The sequence below is a fragment of the Oncorhynchus gorbuscha genome, linkage group LG03 (genome assembly GCF_021184085.1).
Source record: "Oncorhynchus gorbuscha isolate QuinsamMale2020 ecotype Even-year linkage group LG03, OgorEven_v1.0, whole genome shotgun sequence".
NCBI classification, from domain to species: Eukaryota; Metazoa; Chordata; class Actinopteri; order Salmoniformes; family Salmonidae; genus Oncorhynchus; species Oncorhynchus gorbuscha.
In genome coordinates this window covers 56,513,640-56,541,348 of record NC_060175.1, presented here as the reverse complement: position 1 = coordinate 56,541,348, position 27,709 = coordinate 56,513,640, and the positions used below count along the sequence as shown (strand labels likewise).

Below are 27,709 nucleotides of genomic sequence, written 5' to 3'. Positions count from 1 at the left end.
AGCACCTTGTTTGCCGCAAACATTCAGAAACTACATTTTCAGACATACGTAGATGAAGCATACAGTTTAGTTTGCCCTTGAGGGAACATCTTAGAAAGTATACACTGAGAGTACAAAACATTAGGAACACAGGCTCTTTCCATGCCATAGACTGACCAGGTGAAAGCTATGATCCCTTATTGATGTCACTTGTTAAATCCACTTCAATCAGTGTAGATGAAGGGGAGGAGAAAAGTTAAAGAATGATTTTTAAGCCTCGAGACAATTGAGACATGGATTGCGTATGTGTTCCATTCAGAGGGTGAATAAGGCAAGACAAAAGATGTAAGTGCCTGTGAGAAACATTGAAGTCAACCGGGGCAGCATCGCTGTGGAATGCATTCGACACCCCGTGGATGTCGCGACGAATTGAGTCTGTTCTGAGAGCAAAAGGGGTGCAACTCAATGTTAGGAAGGTGTTCCTAATGTTTTGTGGATTCAGTTTATGCTTGAAGCAGCATAGCTTGCCTCTGCAATACACTAGATGTTGTGTTACCACAGGTTGCTATTTCAGTCCAGTCCTCCCATAATCACAGTTGACATTGACATTACTTCAGAAGTTCAGAAGAAGTGCAGTGAGATGTCTGTGTGTGTGTGTGTGTGTGTGTGTGTGTGTGTGTGTGTGTGTGTGTGTGTGTGTGTGTGTGTGTGTGTGTGTGTGTGTGTGTGTGTGTGTGTGTGTGTGTGTGTGTGTGTGTGTGTGTGTGTGTGTGTGTGTGTGTGTGTGTGTGTGTGTGTGTGTGTGTGTGTGTGTGTGTGTGTGTGTGTGGACGTGTTTAACTATAATAGTAAACAATCCAAAAATGTAACCAATTGGGGACATTTTTTTAGTCCCCACAAGGTCAAATGCTATTTGTAGGAGGTTTAGGATTCATGTTAGAATTAGTTTTAGGGTTAGAATTAGGTTTAGGAACTAGGGTTAGTTTTAGGGTTAGCGTTAGGAGCTAGGGTAAGGTTAGGGTTATGGTACAGGTTAGGTTTAGGGTTAGGGAAAATAAGATTTTGAATGGGACTGAATTGTGTGTCCCCACAAGGTTAGCTGTACAGACTGTGTGCATGGGTGTGGTCTGTTCCACTGGGGATGACATCAACAACCATTAGTGGTATTCCCTTGCAGCATTCCAGGGCCAGACGCCTCACATCACATGGTATTGAATTATGTGTGTGTAAGGGAAAGGTGAGTCTGAATCATGACAAATGCTCACAACATCCACAGACACGCACACATACACACACCATATGACTACTTATGCTGAACAAAAAATATAAATGCAACATGCAACAATTTCAAAGATTTTACTGCGTAACAGTTCATATAAGGAAATCAGTCAAATTAAATAAATTCATTAGCACCTAATCTATGGATTTCACTTGAATGGGATAGAGATATGCATCTGTTGGTCATAGATACCTTTAAAAAAAGGTAGGGGCGTGGCTCAGAAAACCAGTCAGTATCTGGTGTGACCACCATTTGCCTCATGTAGTGCCACACATCTCCTTCACATATAATTAATCAAGCTGTTGATTCTGGAATGTTGTCCCACTCCTCTCCAATGGCTGTGTCATGCAGGTGAAAGAGGACCCAAAAGCGACTTAACAGAAACAGAGTTTATTCAAGTCCAAACAGGGAATAACAGAAATCCTCTAGTCTGTAGAGGGGAATAACAGGAGAAGCGGCCACAGACTGCAGGTCGCTTCGGGTAGGCGCAGGCCGTAGTTGACAGAGACACCTGCTCACACGCAGCATCTGATGAAGGCAAAAAACACGACAGGACAGGGCGATACACAATCACAGCAAAAACACGACAGGACAGGGCGATACACAATCACAGCACGGTGAATTCTAAACAAGGAACCGACAGGACAGGAACGGAACACAAAGGAATAAATAGGGACTCCAATCAGGGGAAAGGATCGGGAACAGGTGTGGGAAGACTAAATGATGATTAGGGGAATAGGAACAGCTGGGAGCAGGAACGGAACGATAGAGAGAAGAGAGAGCGAGAGAGTGAGAGGGAGGGGGAGAGAGAGGGATAGAAAGAGGGAAAGAACCTAATAAGACCAGCAGAGGGAAACGAATAGAATGGGGAGCACAGGGACAAGACATGATAATAAATGACAAACATGACAGTACCCCCCACTCACCGAGCGCCTCCTGGCGCACTCGAGGGAATCCTGGCGGCAACGGAGGAAATCATCGATGAGTGAACGGTCCAGCACGTCCCGAGACGGAACCCAACTCCTCTCCTCAGGACCGTAACCCTCCCAATCCACTAAGTATTGGTGACCCCGTCCCCGAGAACGCATGTCCATGATCTTATGTACCTTGTAAATAGGTGCGCTCTCGACAAGGACGGGGGAGGGGGGAGGGAAGACGAACGGGGGTGCGAAGAAAGGGCTTAACACAGGAGACATGGAAGACAGGATGGACGCGACGAAGATGTCGCGGAAGAAGCAGTCGCACAGCGACAGGATTGACGACCTGGGAGACACGGAACGGACCAATGAACCGCGGAGTCAACTTACGAGAAGCTGTCGTAAGAGGAAGGTTGCGAGTGGAAAGCCACACTCTCTGGCCGCAACAATACCTTGGACTCTTAATCCTGCGTTTATTGGCGGCTCTCACAGTCTTCCCCGCAGACAAAGGCAGACCGGTAATGAAGTCTAAGGCGATGTGAGACCATGGTCGAGAAGAAATGGGGAGCGGTCTGAGACGACCGGCAGGAGGAGAGTTACCCGACTTAGTCTGCGCGCAGTCCGAACAAGCAGCCACGAAACGGCGCGTGTCACGCTCCTGAGTCGGCCACCAAAAGCGCTGGCGAATAGACGCAAGAGTGCCTCGAACACCGGGATGACCAGCTAACTTGGCAGAGTGAGCCCACTGAAGAACAGCCAGACGAGTGGAAACAGGAACGAAAAGGAGGTTACTAGGACAAGCGCGCGGCGACGCAGTGTGCGTGAGTGCTTGCTTAACCTGTCTTTCAATTCCCCAGACTGTTAACCCGACAACACGCCCATAAGGAAGAATCCCCTCGGGATCAGTAGAAGCCACAGAAGAACTAAACAGACGGGATAAGGCATCAGGCTTGGTGTTCTTGCTACCCGGACGGTAAGAAATCACAAACTCGAAACGAGCGAAAAACAACGCCCAACGAGCTTGACGGGCATTAAGTCGTTTGGCAGAACGGATGTACTCAAGGTTCTTATGGTCTGTCCAAACGACAAAAGGAACGGTCGCCCCCTCCAACCACTGTCGCCATTCGCCTAGGGCTAAGCGGATGGCGAGTAGTTCACGGTTACCCACATCATAGTTGCGCTCAGATGGCGACAGGCGATGAGAAAAATAAGCGCAAGGATGAACCTTATCGTCAGACTGGAAGCGCTGGGATAGAATGGCTCCCACGCCTACCTCTGAAGCGTCAACCTCGACAATGAATTGTCTAGTGACGTCAGGAGTAACGAGGATAGGAGCGGACGTAAAACGTTCTTTAAGAAGATCAAAAGCTCCCTGGGCGGAACCGGACCACTTAAAACACGTCTTGACAGAAGTAAGAGCTGTGAGAGGGGCAGCAACTTGACCGAAATTACGAATGAAACGCCGATAGAAATTAGCGAAACCTAAAAAGCGCTGCAACTCGACACGTGACCTTGGAACGGGCCAATCACTGACAGCTTGGACCTTAGCGGAATCCATCTGAATGCCTTCAGCGGAAATAACGGAACCGAGAAAAGTAACGGAGGAGACATGAAAAGAGCACTTCTCAGCCTTTACGTAGAGACAATTCTCTAAAAGGCGCTGTAGAACACGTCGAACGTGCTGAACATGAATCTCGAGTGACGGAGAAAAAATCAGGATATCGTCAAGATAGACAAAAACAAAGATGTTCAGCATGTCTCTCAGAACATCATTAACTAATGCCTGAAAAACAGCTGGCGCATTGGCGAGACCGAACGGCAGAACCCGGTACTCAAAATGCCCTAACGGAGTGTTAAACGCCGTTTTCCACTCGTCCCCTCTCTGATGCGCACGAGATGGTAAGCGTTACGAAGGTCCAACTTAGTAAAGCACCTGGCTCCCTGCAGAATCTCGAAGGCTGATGACATAAGGGGAAGCGGATAACGATTCTTAACCGTTATGTCATTCAGCCCTCGATAATCCACGCAGGGGCGCAGAGTACCGTCCTTCTTCTTAACAAAAAGAACCCCGCCCCGGCCGGAGAAGAAGAAGGCACTATGGTACCGGCGTCAAGAGACACAGACAAATAATCCTCGAGAGCCTTACGTTCGGGAGCCGACAGAGAGTATAGTCTACCTCGAGGAGGAGTGGTCCCCGGAAGGAGATCAATACTACAATCATACGACCGGTGAGGAGGAAGGGAGTTGGCTCGGGACCGACTGAAGACCGTGCGCAGATCATGATATTCCTCCGGCACTCCTGTCAAATCGCCAGGTTCCTCCTGAGAAGTAGGGACAGAAGAAACGGGAGGGATGGCAGACATTAAACACTTCACATGACAAGAAACGTTCCAGGATAGGATAGAATTACTAGACCAATTAATAGAAGGATTATGACATACTAGCCAGGGATGACCCAAAACAACAGGTGTAAACGGTGAACGGAAAATCAAAAAAGAAATAGTCTCACTGTGGTTACCAGATACTGTGAGAGTTAAAGGTAGTGTCTCAAATTTGATACTGGGAAGATGACTACCATCTAAGGCAAACATGGGCGTAGGCTTGTCTAACGGTCTGAAAGGAATGTTATGTTTCAACCCATGCTTCGTCCATGAAACAACCCTCAGCCCCAGAGTCAATCAAGGCACTGCATGTAGCATCCCGAAGCGGTCCAGCGTAGATGGACCGACATAGTAGTACAAGATCTAGATGAAGAGACCTGAGTAGTAGCGCTCACCAGTAGCCCTCCGCTTACTGATGGGCTCTGGCCTCTTACTGGACATGAATTAACAAAATGTCCAGCAACTCCGCAATAGAGGCACAGGCGGTTGGTGATCCTCCGTTCCCTCTCCTTAGTCGAGATGCGAATCCCTCCCAGCTGCATGGGCTCAGTCTCAAAGCCAGAGGAGGGAGATGGTTGCGATGCGGAGCAGGGAAACACCGTTGATGCGAGCTCTCTTCCACGAGCCCGGTGACGAAGATCTACCCGTCGTTCTATGCGGATGGCGAGAGCAATCAAAGAGTCCACATCTGAAGGAACCTCCCGGGAGAGAATCTCATCCTTAACCACTGCGTGGAGTCCCTCCAGAAAACGAGCGAGCAGCGCCGGCTCGTTCCACTCACTAGAGGCAGCAAGATTGCGAAACTCAATAGAATAATCCGTTATGGACCGTTCACCTTGGCATAAGGAAGCCAGGGCCCTAGAAGCCTCCCTACCAAAAACTGAACGGTCAAAAACCCGAATCATCTCCTTTTTAAAGTTCTGGAACTTGTTAGAGCAATCAGCCCTTGCCTCCCAGATAGCTGTGCCCCATTCTCGAGCCCGGCCAGTAAGGAGTGAAATGACGTAAGCAACCCGAGCTCTCTCTCTAGAGTATGTGTTGGGTTGGAGAGAGAACACAATCTCACACTGCGTGAGAAAGGAGCGGCACTCAGTGGGCTGCCCGGAGTAGCAAGGTGGGTTATTAACCCTAGGTTCTGGAGGCTCGGCAGGCCAGGAAGTAACAGGTGGCACGAGACGTAGACTCTGGAACTGTCCAGAGAGGTCGGAAACCTGAGCGGCCAGGTTCTCCACGGCATGGCGAGCAGCAGACAATTCCTGCTCGTGTCTGCCGAGCATGGCTCCTTGGATCTTGACGGCAGTGTAACGAGCGTCTGAAGTCGCTGGGTCCATTCCTTGGTCGGTTCCTTCTGTCCTGCAGGTGAAAGAGGACCCAAAAGCGACTTAACAGAAACAGAGTTTATTCAAGTCCAAACAGGGAATAACAGAAATCCTCTAGTCTGTAGAGGGAATAACAGGAGAAGCGGCCACAGACTGCAGGTCGCCCGGGTAGGCGCAGGCCGTAGTTGACAGAGACACCTGCTCACACGCAGCATCTGATGAAGGCAAAAAACACGACAGGACAGGGCGATACACAATCACAGCAAAAACACGACAGGACAGGGCGATACACAATCACAGCACGGTGAATTCTAAACAAGGAACCGACAGGACAGGAACGGAACACAAAGGAATAAATAGGGACTCCAATCAGGGAAAGGATCGGGAACAGGTGTGGGAAGACTAAATGATGATTAGGGGAATAGGAACAGCTGGGAGCAGGAACGGAACGATAGAGAGAAGAGAGAGCGAGAGAGTGAGAGAGGGAGGGGGAGAGAGAGGGATAGAAAGAGGGAAAGAACCTAATAAGACCAGCAGAGGGAAACGAATAGAATGGGGAGCACAGGGACAAGACATGATAATAAATGACAAACATGACAGGCTGTGTGAAGTTGCTGGATATTGGAACGCTCTGTCGTACACATCAACCCAGAGCATCCCAAACATGCTCAATGGGTGACGTCTGTGAGTATGCAGGCCATGGAAGAACTGGGACATTTTCAGCTTCCATGAATTGTGTAAAGATCCTTGAAACATGTGGCTGTGCATTATCAAGCTAAAACATGAGGTGATAGCGGTGGGCGAAAGGCACAATAATGGGCCTCAGGATCTTGTCAGTGTATCTTTGTGCATTCAAATTGCCATCGATAAAATGCAATTGTCTTTGTTGTTCGATGCTTATGCCTGCCCATACCATAACCCCACTGCCACCATGGGGCACTCTGTTCACAACTTTGACATCAGCAAACTGCTTGCCCAAACAACACCATACACATTGTTTTTCGGTTGTGAGGCCGGTTGGATGTACTGCCAAATTCTCAAAAATGATGTTGGAGGTGGCTTATGGTAGAGAAATTAACATTCAGTTCTCTGGCAACAGCTCTGGTGGACATTCCTGCAGTCAGCATGCCAATTGTACGCAACCTCAAACCTTGAGACATCTGTGGCATTGTGTTGTATGTCAAAACTGCATAATTTAGTGGCCTTTTATTGTCCCCAGCACAAGGCGCACCTATGTAATGATCATGCTGTTTAATAAGCTTCTTGATATATCAGATATATGTCAGGTGGATTGCGTATCTTGGCAAACGATAAATGCTCACTAACAGGGATGTAAAAAAAAATGTGTATCTGTGCATATGGAAAATGTCTGGGATCTTTTATTTCAGCTCATGAAACATTGGGTCAACACTTTACATGTTGCATTTATATTTTTGTTCAGTGTATTAAGTACATTCTCAGTCCATTTGATATGGATCTGACAAATCCTGCACATAATTAATCTCCCTTCCTCTTCCTGCTGTGTCGAACTGATCCATTTAAATTTGTTACATGATTACATTTGGCTTAGCGTAGCAGAGATTACTATACGCTTGGTTTCCGTTTGGAGAGAGGCATTCGCCTGACTGAAAAGAATGACAGAGTTTTACAGCAGATCAGACTTCCCACTCTATGCAAGATTATTAACAGCCAGAGAGTGAGCACATTTGTTTTTGTTGCGGCCCAGTTCTGGCGCCCACTGAATATTAGGGTTTAGAAAATGTCAAATCTATATTTCAACCCCTCCCTCAGTCCCTCAATGGGGTTGCCCAATGACAGCCACAACCAGTGATTCAATCTCTGACAATGAAAACAAAAAGTCAAGCCTGACATAATAATACATCCTATACATAAACATGACTGATGTTACTGTATGCATTAGACTACACCCCTACCCTCACATCCTGACTCCACCCCTACCCTCACATCCTGACTCCACCCCTAACCTCACATCCTGACTCCACCCCTACCCTCACATCTTGACTCCAGCCCCTACCCTCACATCCTGGCTCCACCCCTACCCTCACATCCTGACTCCACCCCTAACCTCACATCCTGACTCCACCCCTACCCTCACATCCTGACTCCACCCCTAACCTCACATCCTGACTCCACCCCTACCCTCACATCCTGACTCCACCCCTACCCTCACATCCTGACTCCACCCCTAACCTCACATCCTGACTCCAGCCCCTACCCTCACATCCTGACTCCACCCCTACCCTCACATCCTGACTCCACCCCTACCCTCACATCCTGACTCCACCCCTAACCTCACATCCTGACTCCACCCCTACCTTGACTCCCCTATCTTGACTCCAGCCCCTACCCTCACATCCTGACTCCACCCCTACCCTCACATCCTGACTCCACCCCTAACCTCACATCCTGACTCCACCCCTAACCTCACATCCTGACTCCACCCCTAACCTCACATCCTGACTCCACCCCTAACCTCACATCCTGACTCCACCCCTACCCTCACATCTTGACTCCAGCCCCTACCCTCACATCCTGACTCCACCCCTACCCTCACATCCTGACTCCACCCCTACCCTCACATCCTGACTCCACCCCTACCCTCACATCCTGACTCCACCCCTAACCTCACATCCTGACTCCACCCCTACCCTCACATCTTGACTCCACCCCTAACCTCACGTCTTGACTCCAGCCCCTACCATTCACATCTTGACTCCACCCCTAACCTCACGTCTTGACTCCAGCCCCTACCATTCACATCTTGACTCCACCCCTACCCTCACATCTTGACTCCACCCCTAACCTCACGTCTTGACTCCACCCCTAACCTCACGTCTTGACTCCAGCCCCTACCATTCACATCTTGACTCCACCCCTAACCTCACGTCTTGACTCCAGCCCCTACCATTCACATCTTGACTCCACCCCTACCCTCACATCTTGACTCCACCCCTAACCTCACGTCTTGACTCCAGCCCCTACCATTCACATCTTGACTCCACCCCTACCCTCATATCTTGATTCCACCCCTAACCTCACATCTTTACTCCACTCCTACCCTCACATATTGACTCCACCCCTACCCTCACATATTGACTCCACCCCTACCCTCACATATTGACTCCACCCCTACCCTCACATCTTGACTCCACCCCTAACCTCACGTCTTGACTCCACCCCTAACCTCACGTCTTGACTCCAGCCCCTACCATTCACATCTTGACTCCACCCCTACCCTCACATCTTGACTCCACCCCTACCCTCACATCTTGACTCCACCCCTAACCTCACATCTTGACTCCACCCCTAACCTCACATCTTGATTCCACCCCTAACCTCACGTCTTGACTCCACCCCTACCCTCACATCTTGACTCCACCCCTAACCTCACATCTTGATTCCACCCCTAACCTCACGTCTTGACTCCAACCCCTACCATTCACATCTTTACTCCACCCCTACCCTCACACATTGACTCCACCCCTACCCTCACATATTGACTCCACCCCTAACCTCACATATTGACTCCACCCCTACCCTCACATATTGACTCCACCCCTACCCTCACATCTTGACTCCACCCCTACCCTCACATCTTGATTCCACCCCTAACCTCACATCTTTACTCCACCCCTACCCTCACATATTGACTCCACCCCTACCCTCACATATTGACTCCACCCCTACCCTCACATATTGACTCCACCCCTACCCTCACATCTTGACTTCACCCCTAACCTCACATCTTTACTCCAGCCCTAACCTCACATCTTGACTGTAAACTTTCCAAACGTCGACAAAATACGCTAGACAAGGTGGGATCTCTTTGTGTAAGTAAAATGTATTAGAGTCACACGATGATATGTTCTAGTCAACACTACAACTCTGGAAAGCATGCAGTTTATTATGCTACATATGAAATAAGTTATGAAGAATTTCACAGGGTGGTGAAAATGCATGGTGATGAGCTTGATGCTCCTTTCAATTAAATATCAAGGGTCTTGATGATCGACATGATGATCGATGCTTTGCCGCAGTTTGACAAATATAAATAATCTCTCTCTTATCTATAACAATCTCATCATGTAGGTGGCCTACTTACACTGTATCTGCGAGCTGTTGTCTAAAGCACACGTGTCAAAACCAGAGTGTGCTCATTCGTTAGATAATGCAGCATTTGTTGTGACAAAACAATCAACAGATTTGAAAATATGATGGAAACCCATTTAACTTGTTGCGTTTTTATGGGGTCCATGCTTTTAACTGCAAAAGTTATTTTAATGTGCACTAAGTCATCACGCAGAGCCTTTTATTTATGGAAACACATATCTACTTGTTTTATTTTAGCATGAAAATCTGTGGCCAATGTTGCTTGTCTAATAACAAGATATTAACCAAACAACAACACATGTGTATATTCCAAGGCTACCCTTAAGACTTCCTGTAGCCAGCGCAACAACAGGCGCCTAAAATGGAATCAGACTTTCTCCAGGGGAATTAGTTCTGCTCGGCCATGTCCTCAGCTCTTTGTCTGTCTACAGCTGAACTCATGATGGCCATATGACAACCCACTGGTGACCCCAGGCATTGTCTGAGGTCTGTATGAGAGTGCGAAAGATGCTGTGTGCGTGTGCGTGCATGCGTGCGTGCGTGCGTGTGTGTGTGTATTTTAGATTAGTCCTCAAGTCTGTAGTCCAAGAAAGATTTCATATACATAATGACTTACAACAGAACCCTAAAGTGAATCCAGGGCTGAAAGAGAACAGAGCATCATTTATGTAATGGAGTAGATTTGGCTTAATCTTCTTCCCCATTCTTCATGTCCAAATTGAAATAATATGTGTTATTCTAAAATACATGTGGAATCATAGCTCTATTCTGCTTACTATCAGCAGTTTGCATCCTCTCTCTTTTTTTCTTCATGGCCTAATTCATCATACTGTATTCATAACAGGTCTCACAGGGAGGGAAGCATTTTAAAGTTGATACTAAAATCGAAAGTTATACATTTTCCTAGTCAGGCCAAATAGAGCTGACTCACTGGGCACACTGGTATGATGCTATCGCCCCCTATTGGCCAACCCTGTAGTGTTTTCTCCAAAAACACTACAGCACTATAACGCGAAGATCGGATGCAACTGGGATGAATCATGATGAAAGATAATGTTGTTGAATGTCTGTCTGTCTGTCTGTCTGTCTGTCTGTCTGTCTGTCTGTCTGTCTGTCTGTCTGTCTGTCTGTCTGTCTGTCTGTCTGTCTGTCTGTCTGTCTGTCTGTCTGTCTGTCTGTCTGTCTGTCTGTCTGTCTGTCTGTCTGTCTGTCTGTCTGCCTGCCTGCCTGCCTGCCTGCCTGCCTGCCTGCCTGCCTGCCTGCCTGCCTGCCTGCCTGCCTGCCTGCCTGCCTGCCTGCCTGCCTGCTTGCCTGCAATGGAGCAGTGACTGATGAGGAACCATAGTGACATCATGGGCTGGATAAAAGCAGTCTACCGTCTTCCCTGGATAATAATTGCCTCCTAAAATAATAGAAAAATAATAATGTTATTGTTCTATCTATAATAAAGCTGTGCTTGAGAGTAGTCTTTGCCTAGACATGGATTATAGACTTTCATTCTTGTTATTTTTGAAAGCCACAACTTCAGGAGAACACCTTTCTGGGCTAGAATATTTGAGAAAAAAGCTACTGGAAAGAAGTATAGGGCGATGAACCAACGTGAGTCAAGGTGCAACCTAAAAATCTGTAAGCATCATTGGAAACGAAAAGGCGCAACGCTCGCTCACCATTAAAAACGACTGTTTTCATGATGCAAGTTTAAAAGATTGACGTTTCAGCCTTCAAAGCTATTGTTCATAGCTTGAACTCGTTTTTTTAAGCTGTTATGTTAGGCCAGCATTGAGGAATGAGGATAGCTTATTAACCATTACCCGCATGGATAATTTCTTTCTTAATAAGCTTAAAATGTACTCAACTTGTCATTCTATTTTTCTATTGTTTGTTCTCTCTCGTTATTAATCCCTGGCTAACTTACATCTTTAGGTTATTCAAATAACTTTTTGAGATGGAACTCTGTTACATTCATGGTTTTTGATCGGGAGAAAGCCATGCATAAAACGATGAGCCATAGCCTTCATATTCACATTGCATATCAAATGGAGAGAGAAGGGAATATAGGTTGACTTTTTAAAACAACTAAACACAAGATAGTTAAGGAGTGTCTGTTTTTATTTTTTATTTTAAATGATAGGTTTAGCCTGAAGTCCGAGAGAGAGAGAGAGACTCCTTTATTTACTGCAGGGTGCCAGTCAAGTTCAAATAGGCTAAACCATCGTCTGTCACATCACGATGTCGTCCCCATCGAAGATGGCTGTCAATTATCGTTGATTGAATATGCTATGGTAATATCGCTCAAGCCTATATTGATACATACTTTAGGTCTAGGTTTAGGATGTTGTGTCATGTCCATGCCTCCAAGGCAGTGGTATTTTGCTAAGCTCTACATAATAGCAACATCTGCTGCTTTTCAAAGCCTCACAAACTCAGAGAAGACCTTATGCAGTAATATCATAAATATCAGACAAAACAACACCTTAAACTTACCTCCACTTTAGCACCTGAAATATTGGTTCTGAACTAACCTGTCAGTCAGGTGCAGGGTAGCTGTGACCCTTGGAGGTGCAGACAGCTGACAACACACTGACGTGAGAAACACTCTTCAGGTGTGCCTCACCAATGCCTCTCTCTCCATCATTCCAACAGCTAATGGACGCACCAGCCTCTAATGATCTAACACTGCACTTCAATCCAGTGTGTCCTCACTAATGACCCCGTTACTCCACTAACGCCTCGGACAATACGGGTCATCTGAAAACACTGCAGTCACCTCGACCTAGTGGTTCAGCAGTCAGGCACATACTCTACGAGGATGTCCGTCTTCTGCCTGCGTAAACAATGCTCCGTCCCGACAATTTCCCTGCTGCAGTTTGTACCTACAGTACACTCTGCAGCAAAGCTTCCCTACTCTCTGCAAATGGACCCGCTGGCCCCGGTCCAGCTTTTAACAATCTACTCTCTAATACACAGTACATTAGCCTACAGCAAAGGAATGCAAAGTTTTACCTGCTAGGGAAAGATGCTCTTAGATGTGGTCTGTGTCCATTTTCACCTGTGACTGAAAGCCCTGTCAGCCACAGAGGCACTTACTCCTCTGTGAGTCCGGAGTCACTGAAAGAGCCGGCAGAGCGGAGAGAACGGAGGCAGGGCTGATTCTCATTGTCGCTGTATGTTTGTATTTTGCTGCCCGCCGGGCACACACTCATCATCACGGCCCTCACTTTGAATTTGGGCCAAATGAGGTGACTATGAGGCGTCAGCGCAAGGAGTCATTTTCAGAGGCAGTGATATAGTGGCAACAAAGGCGTACTGTACCACACCATGTCATATTCAGCACTGGGGGAAGGGGGGGGGGTCTACATGCCACACGGTGTCTTAGAGGGGAATGTTTGAGAGTGGATCACGGAATCATGGAAAAATACTGAATCATGGGTGGGGGAAAAAAACACATTACAGAACAGGTTTTGTCACACACAAAAAGTAGGATGTTATGGTTAGCATATACTTAACTCAGTATCATATGTGTCATTGTGAGCAATCACAGAACAGACATACAGTATTGTGGCGAAGTTGATCAGAAAGTGGGTCAGATAGTTAAATGGCTAAAGCCCAAATCTTTATCAGAGAGAACAAGCATTGTCTACATGAAAATCGACTGCTTTGTGGGTTGACTAACTTCGAAGGAGGATAAATGACAGCGTTAGAGATGCTGCGGTAATTACTGGGCTCCACTTCCTCTTCTGCTTTGGAGGAGAAGTGAGTCAGGACAAGAGCAGTGATTAGAGTCAAAGCTATAAGGGGAGTACTCACGCTGGGAGACAATGCTTCAACATCAAAATGGAGGACAAGTGAGAAAGTATAGCCACGACTCTTCTTGCTTTTACATGATAGCCAACCTACTGTATTTCACCCATGTATGTGAACAAGCATCCACGCACACACACACACACACACACACACACACACACACACACACACACACACACACACACACACACACACACACACACACACACACACACACACACACACACACACACACACACACACACAACAAACACACACACACACACACACACACACACACACACACACACACACACACACACACACAAACCCCGACGCACACTAACACACACACACACACACACACACACACACACACACACACACACACACACACACACACACACACACACACACACACACACACACACACACACACACACACACACACACACACACACACACACACACACACACACACACAGGCAGGCAGGCAGGCACATTCACACCTCCAATCTTGTAGGGCTAACGAGTTGCCTTGATCAAATCGAGTTGTGTTTACAGGCACAGCACAGGAAGGAAACAGACTTGGTAGACTACCAAACTCAGAATAAACGACACTCATCAAAAGCACCTACTGAGCTGAGACACAGAAAGGTGTTCTATCACTGTCACACCTTCACCTGCTGACACTAAAACGACCTTTAGTATTCAAAACAACTAACTCAAACAGTCACCTTGTAAGAAATGAAAGACAATGGTCGTAATATACTGGAAGTAGTGTCATTACTGTCTTCCACAGCAAGGTTAAAAGTAAAAGACCGTGTCATACTTTGACGCTAACTCCTATTATGTCATGCTGTATGCCTTCTATGCCTTGTGTCTATATCAAAGTAAGAGTCCTGTCATCTTATCTGGATTGACAATGGCCCCCCTTAACCAATGGATTTCTAGTCCTTTTAACCTTCGAGAGAGAGAAAGAGGGTGTGTCTCAAGAGGCGGTGATGTTCAAAAGGCAGCTTTTGTCCTCTCACAAAGCAGAAGGGGCCCTCTGCTGGTCTGAGAGTGGAACTGCTTCTCTCCACACCCGCCGCACCACACTGCAGCAAAAACAGCCATCATCATATCCTCTATTCCAGGTATTCCCAAACTGAGGTGTGCGTTTCACTGCCAAAAAATAAAATTAAACCCTCTAGTGTTCAGCAAAATAACAACACAACTAGGCAAGTCAGTTCAAAACAAATTCTTCTTTACAATGACGGCCTACCCCCGGCCAACTTGTGCGCCACCCTATGGGACTCCCAATCAAAGCCAGACGTGATGCAGCCTGGATTCGAACCAGGGACTGCAGTGCCTAGACCGCTGCGTCACTTGGGAGCCCAAATACCGGTAGCCTCGTCAGATAATTAACATCCAATCACATTAACCGTTACTCTCTCACGGGAAACCTTCACTCTTGCGCAGACATTTAGAAACGAAACATGACCATTTGAAAAATAAGCCACGGGAGTTTTTAGAGCAAGAATAAAGACGATTTCCGGGTACAAGACGTGTATAAAAGGAAAAGATACCATTAATAAAAGGGGGCTAGAAGTGTCTTATATGGTGAGCTACTGAGTGGCTAGGACAGGCAAGCCCCATATGATTGTAAAGGACTTAATTGTTCCTGCTGCTGTTAATATGGCTGGGACAATGCTGGGGAGAAAAGGCCAAAAAAAACTATACAGACAATACCTTCATCAAACAACACTGTTACACAATGCATCAGTGACATGGCAGGAGATTGTTTTAAACAATTACTACTTTGCATACAAGCCAGTGAATTCTATACAGTTGGATGAGTCAACAGACGTGGCAGGCCTGGCACAGCTCCTGGGATATGTCCGTTACGTTTATGGGGGGGTCAATTAAGGAATACATCCTCTTCTGGAAACCAGAACAACATGAGAGGGTTGACAGGAAGACATAGTGGAGTGGTATATCTCGTGGTGTACTCTCGTGTATTTTCTGCATTATGCAATGATATGGGCAGCGAACATGTAACGCTTTTACGACATACAGAAGTGGTTATCAAAGTGTTGACACATTTTCCTTCAGAAAAGTTGGAGCTCTTTTCTGTCTGCATTAACCAGGACAACACACAGGTCTTTCCGTCATTGTATGATTTTTTTGTGTGCAAATGAACTCAAGCTTACGGACAATGTCAAATGTGATATAGCGAAGCACCTGAGTGAGCTGAGTGCGCAATTACGCAGGTACTTTCCCGAAACAGACAACAAAAACAACTTGATTCGTTATCCCTTTCATGCCCTGCCTCCACTTACCAATATCTAAACCAGAGAGCCTCATTGAAAATGGCAACAAGCAGTTCTGTGAAAATGTAACTTAATCAGAAGCCACTGACAGATTTCTGGATAGGGCTGTGCTCAGAGTATCCTGCCTTGGCAAATCGCACTGTTAAGACACTGATGCCATTTGCAACAACTTACCTATGTGAGAGTGGATTCTCAGCCCTCACTAGCATGAAAACTAGATACAGACACAGACTGTGTGTGGAAAATTATTTAAGACTGAGACTCTCTCCAATATTGCAGAGTTATGTGCATCCTTTCAAGCAAACCCATAAGGTTTTATATGTAAGATGGTTAAATAAAGAGAAACATATATTATTATTATGTTATTATTTGTGCCCTGGTCCTATAAGAGCTCTTTATCACTTTCCATGACCGGGGTTGTGACAAAAACTAATTCTTATGTTTAATAAATGTATCGTATAATGTGTGTGTGTGGCATGCTTACAATGATGGCAAAAAACAACATTTGAGAGTGCGCTGACCCTGGTGCTAGAGGGGGTATGCAGCTGGAGGTTGAATGTTTGAAGAGGTACGGGTCTACAAAAAGTTTGGGAACCACTGCTCTATTCGGCTGAGGTGTATTCAGTAGGAACTAAACGGAAGGAAATGGGTCCAAACTGGGAGAGACTACCTAAATGTGTCCAATTAGAAACGGTTGTTTTTATTGTGAAACCTTTTCCTTTGTAAATGTTTTGCTACGTATGCACTAATGAATAACCCGCTGACTACACAAAGTTGAGCTATGACGCAATAGAGTTGCTGGACAATAGACGGGTTGGTTGCTTAGCAACGAAACCCACGTGTAAGCAGCTATGCGGCAAAACAGACAGGGTTGGATTAGACTTTTGAGAACATGTCAACTATATTTAGTCTCTGATCTGTTTCACCTGTCTTTGTGCTTGTCTCCATCTCCCTTCAGGTGTCGCCAAACTTCCCCAGCCTGCCCTAACCCTGAGCCTGACTGCCATTCTGGATGTTTTGCAACCTATCTGGTTTACTGACCTCTGCCTGTCCTTTTGCCTGTCCCTGTACTAGTAATATACTTTTGTTACTTCGACACTGACTGCATCTGGGACTTCCCTGAAACGTGATAGTACGAACTGGCCATGACTGACCCAGCAGACTCGGACCAGCTCCGCAGACTCGGACCATCTCCTCCCAAGGAGCCACCATCGGAAGGTACGAGGAGTTTCTTTGTGTTCTTATGGAAGGTTTCCAGACCTTGGCCGAACGCCATGACCAAGTGTTGAACACATTGCTGGAGCAATGTGTCTGTTCGGCAGCCTACCATGAGGGTAACCTCCCAGCCCCTCAGTAACCGGGCTGTTAGCAGTGCTGCCTCCCCAGTCACCCCGGTTTCCAGGGAACCCAGCTTACCTCCCCCAGAATGCTTCGATGGAGAGGTTGGCACCTGTCGGGCGCTGATGTCCGGGAGGGCCAGCTTCTGCAAGACTACCGCAGTGTGGCAGACTACACAGTGGATTTCCAAGCATTAGCAGCTGAGAGTGCCTGGAACCCGGAAGTGCTGTTCGACATGTTCCTGCACGGAGTATTGGAGGAAGTAAAGGATGAGCTCGCAGCCCTGAAACTACCAATGTATCTCGACTTGCTCATCACCTTGACCGTTCGGATCAGTGGGCGACTACGGGAACGAAGAAAGGAGAGGAGATTCGATTTCACTCGCCCGTCCAAGGGTTCCACCTCTCCTCCGAGGCATCCCGGAAGTCCCTGATGGCTCCGTTGCCAAGAGAACCCAAGGCTACCCAAGTTCCCTCGAGAGTCTCGGTAGACTGCCAATTCATCTTTTCCCGAGCCTATGTAACTAGGCAGAGCTAGGCTGTCTCCAGGTGAATGGCTATACAGGTTTCACACGAAGAGTTGCCTGTATTGCAGGACTACTGGTCATTTCGTCTCAACCTGTCCACTTAAAGATCAGGCTCACCGGTAGGAGAGAGTACTCTGGTGGGCCATACTTTTCCTCTCCCCTTGCTCGCATCCCTTTTCATGCTATTTTGCTGTGGTGGAATCAGTCAAAAACTCTCCGGGTACTCATTGACTCTGGGGCCGATGAGAGCTTTATGGACGCTATCCTGGCTTCCAAGCTGGACGTCCCCACTCAGCCCCTCTCCATTCCCATGGACGTTAGAGCACTGCGCGGGTGCTCTTTAGGCCGGATGACCCACAATACCACCCCCATCAACCTACGTGTGTCAGGCAACCACACCGAGACGATCCAATTTCTACTCATTAAGTCTCCTCGGGTTCCTGTGGTATTGGGATTCTCCCGGCTCCAGCGACACGATCCTCTCATTGTCTGCTGGTGCCATCATGGGCTGGAGCCCGTTCTGCCATGTCCATTGCCTGAAGTCAGTGCAACCTGACCCGGGACGTCTTCCTGGGTGCTCGGAAGTTGCCCCGGACATCTCCGCCATTCACGCAGTGTACCGTGACCTCTGGGAGGTGTTCAGTCAGCAGGCCCAGGCCACTTCACTTTCGCCGCACCGACCATATGACTGCAGGATTGCCATTCTCCCAGGCACCACTCCCCAACGGGGACGAATTTACTCTCTGTCGGGTACGGACACCAAGGCTATGGAGACCTACATTTGAGGACTCCCTAGCTGTAGAGTTCATCTGTCCTTCTGCCTCCCCACCGGCGCAGGGTTCTTCTTTGTGGAGAAGAAGAACAAAACCCTGCACCCGTGCATAGACTACTGACGTCTCAATGACATCACAGTGAAGAGCCGTTACCCGCTACCCCTCATCTCCTCAACCTTCGAGCCGTTCCAGGGGGCCACCGTGTTCTCCAAGCTGGACCTATGGAATGCCTACCAGCTGGTGCGGATTCGGGAAGGGGACGAGTGGAAGACTGCCTTCAACATGGCCAGTGGTCATGCCATTTGGCCTTACCAACACCCCTACTGTGTTCCAAGCTCTGGTTAATGATGTTCTCCGCGACATGTTGAACCGGTCCGTCTTCATCTACCTTGATGACATCCTCATCAACTCCCGCTCTGCCCAGGAATACGTGCTCCATGTCTGGCAGGTTCTCCAACACATCCTGGAGAACCAGCTTTTTGTAAAAGCAGAGAAGTGTGAATTCCATCGAATTCCACCATCCCCTTTCTGGGTTACAGCATCGCAGCAGGGAATGTACAGATGGATCCCGGAAATGTAAAGTAGTGGTGGATTGGCCCCAACCTACGTCCAGGGTGCAGCTGCAACATTTCCTGGGATTCTTCAACTTTTATCCCCGCTTTATCTGGGGTTACAGCACCATGTCTGCCCTCACCTCTCCCAAGATTCTGTTCACAGGGTGATATAACCACAGATGTATTTTCTAATGTGTTATTGACTGTACATCTGTTTATGTGTAACTCTGTTGTTGTTTTTGTCGCACTGCTTTGCTTTATCTTGGCCAGGTCGTAGTTGTAAATGAGAACTTGTTCTCAACTGGCTTACCTGGTTAAATAAAGGTGAAATAAAAAATAAACACATTTAAACAATGAGCTCCTGATGTCCCTCAAATACATCGTTACAGTTGGTTAGCTAGCTATTTGCCATATTAGCATAGATGTGACATCAGCCAAAACATCTTAAAACAAGACATTGTATCAAGAATAAGATAAAACTAGCTGAGACGAGCCACCTATGATTCTCCACATGGCAGGTTCTTGTCATTGTTGCTAGCTATCTGGCCATCTAGAATCACAACAACACACAACCTTCTGCCCCACTGAATGATTCGCATCGTTTGAGTGACGTTGTCAGCTAACCTGACTATTGAATGAGAGAGGGTCCTCCATGCAGCACTATACAAGTCTGTCAACGACCGCTTCTGAAATCAACTAAATGATCTAATTTCCCCACAGAAATGAATCTAACAGTGTTATTATTGGCTCCGCAGATTGAGGACAATTGCATGCATTGATGGAAATGTATCCTAAAATGGATTTCCTTATTTAGACCAATTATCTTTTCATGACATTATCATTACAAATAGCCTATGTGAGCACGTAGTTAAGTCATACCTTTTTTTTTTAAAGAACACTTTCATTTGTTATTTTAAACACCTAACATTGAAAGACAACTTTGGACATGCAGAATTGAAACCTTAGTTGAAGCAGACCATATGTTCCCGAGGGAACAAAAGCCGTCTTGTTTAAAAGTACGGTATGTGTTGGGAGGAAGGGTCAGCTGATTGCCGAGATGTCCTAAAAGAGGAAGACTATAACCTTCTGACTAAACAGCCCGCATGCACATGATCATCACGTCCTGCACTGGAGTCATTATCAGTAATCATAAAATAATGGCAGATAGGCCTATATCAATGCTCTTAATGTTTTGAGTTTAAGATATTAAAATATCTATTAGAGTGGAATGCATATTTAATTCCATGTTAGATTATTATTAGATTATTAACACATGGCAGTAATAGCTATCTTTGGACTGCATGCATTAATAAACTACAGATCATTTAAATAGTCTCTATACAATTTTGAAACTACCTAAGATGGCAAATAACCCATACCAAAACTTGTCCAACTAACACCTTGTTCAACTTAACGTCAATCGCTACAATGAAGCAAATATCAAATCAAAACTAGATTGAAAAAACAATCATGGTCACTGCAATCCAGTGCCAAGCACATTGTCTTGAAGCTAACCTCCCTGAGCTCTAAACTAGCTCTGCCTTCCGTACATGAGAGGTTATCTTGGCAAAGCTGCTTTACAAAATAATGCCAGAGGGAGACACTCACCAGAAAGAAGACTCCTGGTTACCAGTCAAGATCTTCTGGGCTCCATGTAATTAGACTGGACTTGAGCAGATCGGCACTCCCACTCAGGTCTCTCTCATCCGTCCTCAATAGGGTTTTCCTGGATACATAAAGGTTTTAAAATGTTTTTGTTTTTTGAATAAAAAATAATCCAATGAGTAATCACAACTCTTCCTCTTCACAATGTAACAATGGACCTTAGAGCATGAAGTTCCTTTTCCACTGGCTTCCTCTCTCTCTCACACACACACACAAAGCTCAAACTTACCCCCCACCCCACATGCACACACACACACACAATCACAAGTAGCCTACACACTACAAGCCGGAGCGGATGTCCACAGGACAAACAGACAGTGGGCTAGTGTTGGTCCAGGGTCCTAGCTATTTATAGGCTTCTTCAGTATAGCATGTCTCTTCCTATGAGAGTGAGGAGGCTGGAGGAGGCAGACAGACCAAGCACCACTCAGGGACTCTCTACAGCCTGATGTTCCCACTTCCTTGTATAAGCCTGCCTCTACTCCCCACCAGTTTCACCTTTTCTCAGCCTCTTCGATAGGAGGGAAATTATCAGTATAGTATCTTGGTTTGCCTTACGGGAAGTACTGAGTGAGATCCATAAACAGAATAGGTATGACTAAGCAGAAATACAAGGGGCGTTAGAATGAGACATGGCTACTTAGCACATAGTCATGTGTCATTGCCATTGATTATAGTGGATATTATGGTTATTGGATACAGTGATGTATGTGCAGAACTTTATGTGTTTCATTGTAAGAACTGCAACATAAAGTACAAGATTCAAGAAGGAGGAAGCTGGCTATTGAGAGACAATAAATCATAGATAATCATCAAATCCAATTGTATTAGTCACAATTAGTTATTCCAGTGGCCAATGATTTGAGTCTGTGTGTACTGTAGGCATGGTCCATGGTCCATACTGTAGCAATTTCTGTGATTAGAGCACAGTCTGTTGGTAAGAAAGTAGCATTGCAAATTCTCCCGGTTCTGAATAGTTTCATGTGTATTCATCTTATTTCATTAGCTCACTGGTGTTTTCTCAGCCCCTTACCATTCATTTCCAACCCCATTTCCTGTTGTAAGGTTGTATTTTTTCAACCTAGTTCAGGGGTGTCAAATTCATTTTGCCCCAGGGACCGCATGCTGTTTTCAACGATGTCCGGAGAGCCGCACTAAAAATGTGTTTTATTTCCTCGCTGTCAACATATGCAAAAAATAGTCCCTTATCCATCGTTTTGGGAATTTTCAAAGCTCCCTGACTGTCTAGCTTACATTTTGGTGATTATTAGTGAGTTGGACACCGTCAAGAAACGGTATGAATGTAGGTCTACTGTATTATCATTTGTGCAGTTTTGACTTTGTTTGAATCATTTTAAAGTATTTAGGGTGTGGTGTTTAAGAGGTCATGGACATTTGCAAATACCTACGAGGTAGATTTAAAAATTCCTCATTTCATTTTCATATTGGTTGATTATTGTGTTTGTATTCCCGCGCTTCACCAGCCTCTCCAATTGTGTGTGATTGCGGACCACAATTCGGGACATTCCTACATGTGGGCATAGAGAGAAACAGTAATGGTGTCTTCTTGTAGGCGCAATCTCTGCAATGGTACGTTGGACAAAGCCTATGGAGAAAATGTATGGCATTTTTGTAGGGTTTTTGGACTAATGACAAAAAAGGTATATGTGGTAAACACAGGCTTAGGAGATCTTAAGTTTTGTTCTATGATATAACGTGAATTTTGCGGAAGTTGTTATTAAAAAAATGCACAAAGCACATAAAGGCTTCATAATTCATAAAGATCATGTTAACTGACTGCTATTACCTCATAGAACAAAACATATTAGACCTCTGAAGCCTGTGTTAACCTCAGACCTTTATTCCAAAACCCTATTGTTTACCGTTGTCCTAGCTAGCTAGCTACCATTCCCGCCTGCTATATACTGGAGTCCAATGTTCTTTCGCTCCCGCCTGCCGAAACCTGCCTTCGCTGCCATTAACAGAACTGCGGGAAAGCAGTGCCCACATGCAGGAACACCAAGAATTGTGGGTCGAAATGCACCCAAAACGTGCAACCAGAGGGGCTCCAGGACCAAGTTTGGGAAACCCTGCTTTATATGACTGGAGACGATAGCAGATGACTTTTTATTTAATATGACAAAAATGACAAGTTCGCCAATACTCTGCTGACACTTGCAAGTTCAAATCCCCGAGCTGACAAGGTACAAATCTGTCGTTCTGCCCCTGAACAGGCAGTTAACCCAAAGTTCCTAGGTCGTCATTGAAAATAATAATTTGTTCTTAACTGACTTGCCTAGTTAAATAAAGGTAAAAAAATAAAACTGACAAATAGATCAATTAAAATGACCTTGTCCGCAACTATCTAATAGGCCTACGAAAAGGGTCAGACACAAATATTATAGAACGTCCATCTAAGCTGACCCAGTGATAAAGACAGAGAAAATGGACACTCCCCTGGTGTCAATAAGAGAAGTTGAGCATTTTGAGAACTAAAAGACAGATCAGAGTCTTTTCATTGTCTTCTCTTTGCACCAATGGCCATTTGCTTTTAAACTGCGTTTCCCACGATTGTAATTTCATTCACTGCGATATGCCTCTGGCTGGGCCTCTTTCACTGACATTCGCAACTCAACAATCATCAAGTTGGTATTTGAAATCAAATCAAATTCATTTGTATATGTCTCATGCGCCGAATACATCAGGTGTAGACCTTACAGTGAAATGCTTACTTACAAGCCCTAAACCAAAAAAAAGTAATAGATAATAATAATAATAATTAAAGAGTAGCAGTAAAATAACAATAGGGCTATATACAGGGCGTACTGGTACAGAGTCAATGTGCGGGGGTACCGGTTAGTCGAGGTAATTGAGGTAATATGTACATGTAGTTATTCAAGTTATTAAAGTGACTATGCATTGATAGTAACAGAGAGTATCAGCAGTATAGAAGGGGAGGGGGGGATGCAATGCAAATAGTCTGGGTGGCCATTTGATTAGCTGTTCAGGAGTTTTATGGCTTAGGGTAGAAGCTGTTTAGAAGCCTCATGGACCTAGACTTGGCGCTCCGGTACCACTTGCCGTGCGGTAGCAGAGAGAACAGTCTATGACTGGGGTGGCTGGAGTCTTTGACACTTTTTAGGGCCTTTATTTGCCACACATGCTGCCAAAATTGCGGGCCCTTCTGACAGGCTATGTGATTTTTGTGACAAGATTTGCTAACATATAACTGATGGTATAACAAACATTTCCGGTTTGGAGCGAGTGGTCGCATCGGTGCTTCGCTCCCGCAGGTAGTATAACTTTTTACATTTCATTATATTTCATTATAGCACAACGGTTTGATTTGTCTAATCTTAGCAATTTCTTCTCAGCTAGCTACATAGCCATCTTTGTATCAAAGATAATTGCGTAATTATCGTATTTCGCCGTCCTAACGTAGTCTTCACTAGCCAGCTAGCTAACGTCCACTGATTAGCTGCACTGGGAAAACTATTACACTCAACTGAACGACTTGATTAGTGTAGTGTTAGCTAGCTACATAGCTGTCTTTGCTGTCTTCGTATCTTCGTTCCAAGATAATTGTGTTGTTTAGGTTTAGAGTGTGTAGTCTTAGAGTGATTATCTTAATTTACCGAGGTTAGCTAGCCAGCTATTTGTCGTCCTTAACGTAGGAGACTCTGCTAGCTAGCCAACAGCTAGCCAACGCTAGCCAACGTCTTCTGAATAGAACTCAACAACCCGGTCGCATTCACAGGTAGTATCACATTTTCATTTCATTACAGTACAACGGTTTGATTTGTTTGATCGTAGCTAGCTACTTAGCTAGTTACATAGCCGTCTTTGTATCAAAGATAATTGTGTAGTCTAGAGCGATTTTCTAGGTTAGCTAGCCAGCTATTGTCGTTCTTTTAACGCAACGTAACGTAAACAACACTACTAGCTAGCCAGCTAGCCCCCGAATAGCAGCACTGTAGAAACTATTACACTCAACGGAACGACTTGATTAGTATAGTGTCAACAACGCACCCACTGCCAGCTAGCCTACTTCAGCAGTACTGTATCATTTTAATCATTTTAGTCAATAAGATTCTTGCTACGTAGCTTAACTTTCTGAACATTCGAGACGTGTAGTCCACTTGTCATTCCAATCTCCTTTGCATTAGCGTAGCCTCTTCTGTAGCCTGTCAACTATGTGTCTGTTTATCCCTGTTCTCTCCTCTCTGCACAGACCATACAAACGCTCCACACCGCGTGGCCGCGGCCACCCTAATCTGGTGGTCCCAGCGCGCACGACCCACGTGGAGTTCCAGGTCTCCGGTAGCCTCTGGAACTGCCAATCTGCGGTCAACAAGGCAGAGTTCATCTCAGCCTATGCCTCCCTCCAGTCCCTCGACTTCTTGGCACTGGCGGAAACATGGATCACCACAGACAACACTGCTACTCCTACTGCTCTCTCTTCGTCCGCCCACGTGTTCTCGCACACCCCGAGAGCTTCTGGTCAGCGGGGTGGTGGCACCGGGATCCTCTTCTCTCCCAAGTGGTCATTCTCTCTTTCTCCCCTTACCCATCTGTCTATCGCCTCCTTTGAATTCCATGCTGTCACAGTTACCAGCCCTTTCAAGCTTAACATCCTTATCATTTATCGCCCTCCAAGTTCCCTCGGAGAGTTCATCAATGAGCTTGATGCCTTGATAAGCTCCTTTCCTGAGGACGGCTCACCTCTCACAGTTCTGGGCGACTTTAACCTCCCCACGTCTACCTTTGACTCATTCCTCTCTGCCTCCTTCTTTCCACTCCTCTCCTCTTTTGACCTCACCCTCTCAACTTCCCCCCCTACTCACAAGGCAGGCAATACGCTCGACCTCATCTTTACTAGATGCTGTTCTTCCACTAACCTCATTGCAACTCCCCTCCAAGTCTCCGACCACTACCTTGTATCCTTTTCCCTCTCGCTCTCATCCAACACCTCCCACACTGCCCCTACTCGGATGGTATCGCGCCGTCCCAACCTTCGCTCTCTCTCCCCCGCTACTCTCTCCTCTTCCATCCTATCATCTCTTCCCTCCGCTCAAACCTTCTCCAACCTATCTCCTGATTCTGCCTCCTCAACCCTCCTCTCCTCCCTCTCTGCATCCTTTGACTCTCTATGTCCCCTATCCTCCAGGCCGGCTCGGTCCTCCCCTCCCGCTCCGTGGCTCGATGACTCATTGCGAGCTCACAGAACAGGCCTCCGGGCAGCCGAGCGGAAATGGAGGAAAACTCGCCTCCCTGCGGACCTGGCATCCTTTCACTCCCTCCTCTCTACATTTTCCTCCTCTGTCTCTGCTGCTAAAGCCACTTTCTACCACGCTAAATTCCAAGCATCTGCCTCTAACCCTAGGAAGCTCTTTGCCACCTTCTCCTCCCTCCTGAATCCTCCTCCCCCTCCCCCCTCCTCCCTCTCTGCAGACGACTTCGTCAACCATTTTGAAAAGAAGGTCGACGACATCCGATCCTCGTTTGCTAAGTCAAACGACACCGCTGGTTCTGCTCACACTGCCCTACCCTGTGCTCTGACCTCTTTCTCCCCTCTCTCTCCAGATGAAATCTCGCGTCTTGTGACGGCCGGCCGCCCAACAACCTGCCCGCTTGACCCTATCCCCTCCCCTCTTCTCCAGACCATTTCCGGAGACCTTCTCCCTTACCTCACCTCGCTCATCAACTCATCACTGACCGCTGGCTACGTCCCTTCCGTCTTCAAGAGAGCGAGAGTTGCACCCCTTCTGAAAAAACCTACACTCGATCCCTCCGATGTCAACAATTACAGACCAGTATCCCTTCTTTCTTTTCTCTCCAAAACTCTTGAACGTGCCGTCCTTGGCCAGCTCTCCCGCTATCTCTCTCTGAATGACCTTCTTGATCCAAATCAGTCAGGTTTCAAGACTAGTCATTCAACTGAGACTGCTCTCCTCTGTATCACGGAGGCGCTCCGCACTGCTAAAGCTAACTCTCTCTCCTCTGCTCTCATCCTTCTAGATCTATCGGCTGCCTTCGATACTGTGAACAATCAGATCCTCCTCTCCACCCTCTCCGAGTTGGGCATCTCCGGTGCGGCCCACGCTTGGATTGCGTCCTACCTGACAGGTCGCTCCTACCAGGTGGCGTGGCGAGAATCTGTCTCCTCACCACGCGCTCTCACCACTGGTGTCCCCCAGGGCTCTGTTCTAGGCCCTCTCCTATTCTCGCTATACACCAAGTCACTTGGCTCTGTCATAACCTCACATGGTCTCTCCTATCATTGCTATGCAGACGACACACAACTAATCTTCTCCTTTCCCCCTTCTGATGACCAGGTGGCGAATCGCATCTCTGCATGTCTGGCAGACATATCAGTGTGGATGACGGATCACCTTCTCAAGCTGAACCTCGGCAAGACGGTGCTGCTCTTCCTCCCGGGGAAGGACTGCCCGTTCCATGATCTCGCCATCACGGTTGACAACTCCATTGTGTCCTCCTCCCAGAGCGCTAAGAACCTTGGTGGGATCCTGGACAACACCCTGTCGTTCTCAACCAACATCAAGGCGGTGGCCCGTTCCTGTAGGTTCATGCTCTACAACATCCGCAGAGTACGACCCTGCCTCACACAGGAAGCGGCGCAGGTCCTAATCCAGGCACTTGTCATCTCCCGTCTGGATTACTGCAACTCGCTGTTGGCTGGGCTCCCTGCCTGTGCCATTAAACCCCTTCAACTCATCCAGAACGCCGCA

The 27,709-nt window shown here is 46.7% G+C and overlaps 1 protein-coding gene across 13 annotated transcripts in view; it reads right to left on the bottom strand.

Annotated features, from left to right (window-relative positions):
• The window catches only part of LOC124031607 (neuron navigator 1-like), a 143,447-nt gene extending 122,315 nt beyond the window's left edge, over positions 1-21,132 (bottom strand). For 11 of the 13 annotated variants that reach the window (XM_046343055.1, XM_046343059.1, XM_046343056.1 and 8 more), the window contains exon 1: positions 20,904-21,131. The gene's annotated coding sequence lies outside the window, so the exon portion shown is untranslated. Of the gene's footprint in view, positions 1-20,903 lie in introns of all 13 variants that reach the window. The other 2 variants (XM_046343061.1, XM_046343067.1) reach the window with 2 other exon arrangements.
• Positions 21,133-27,709: the final 6,577 nt, after the last annotated feature.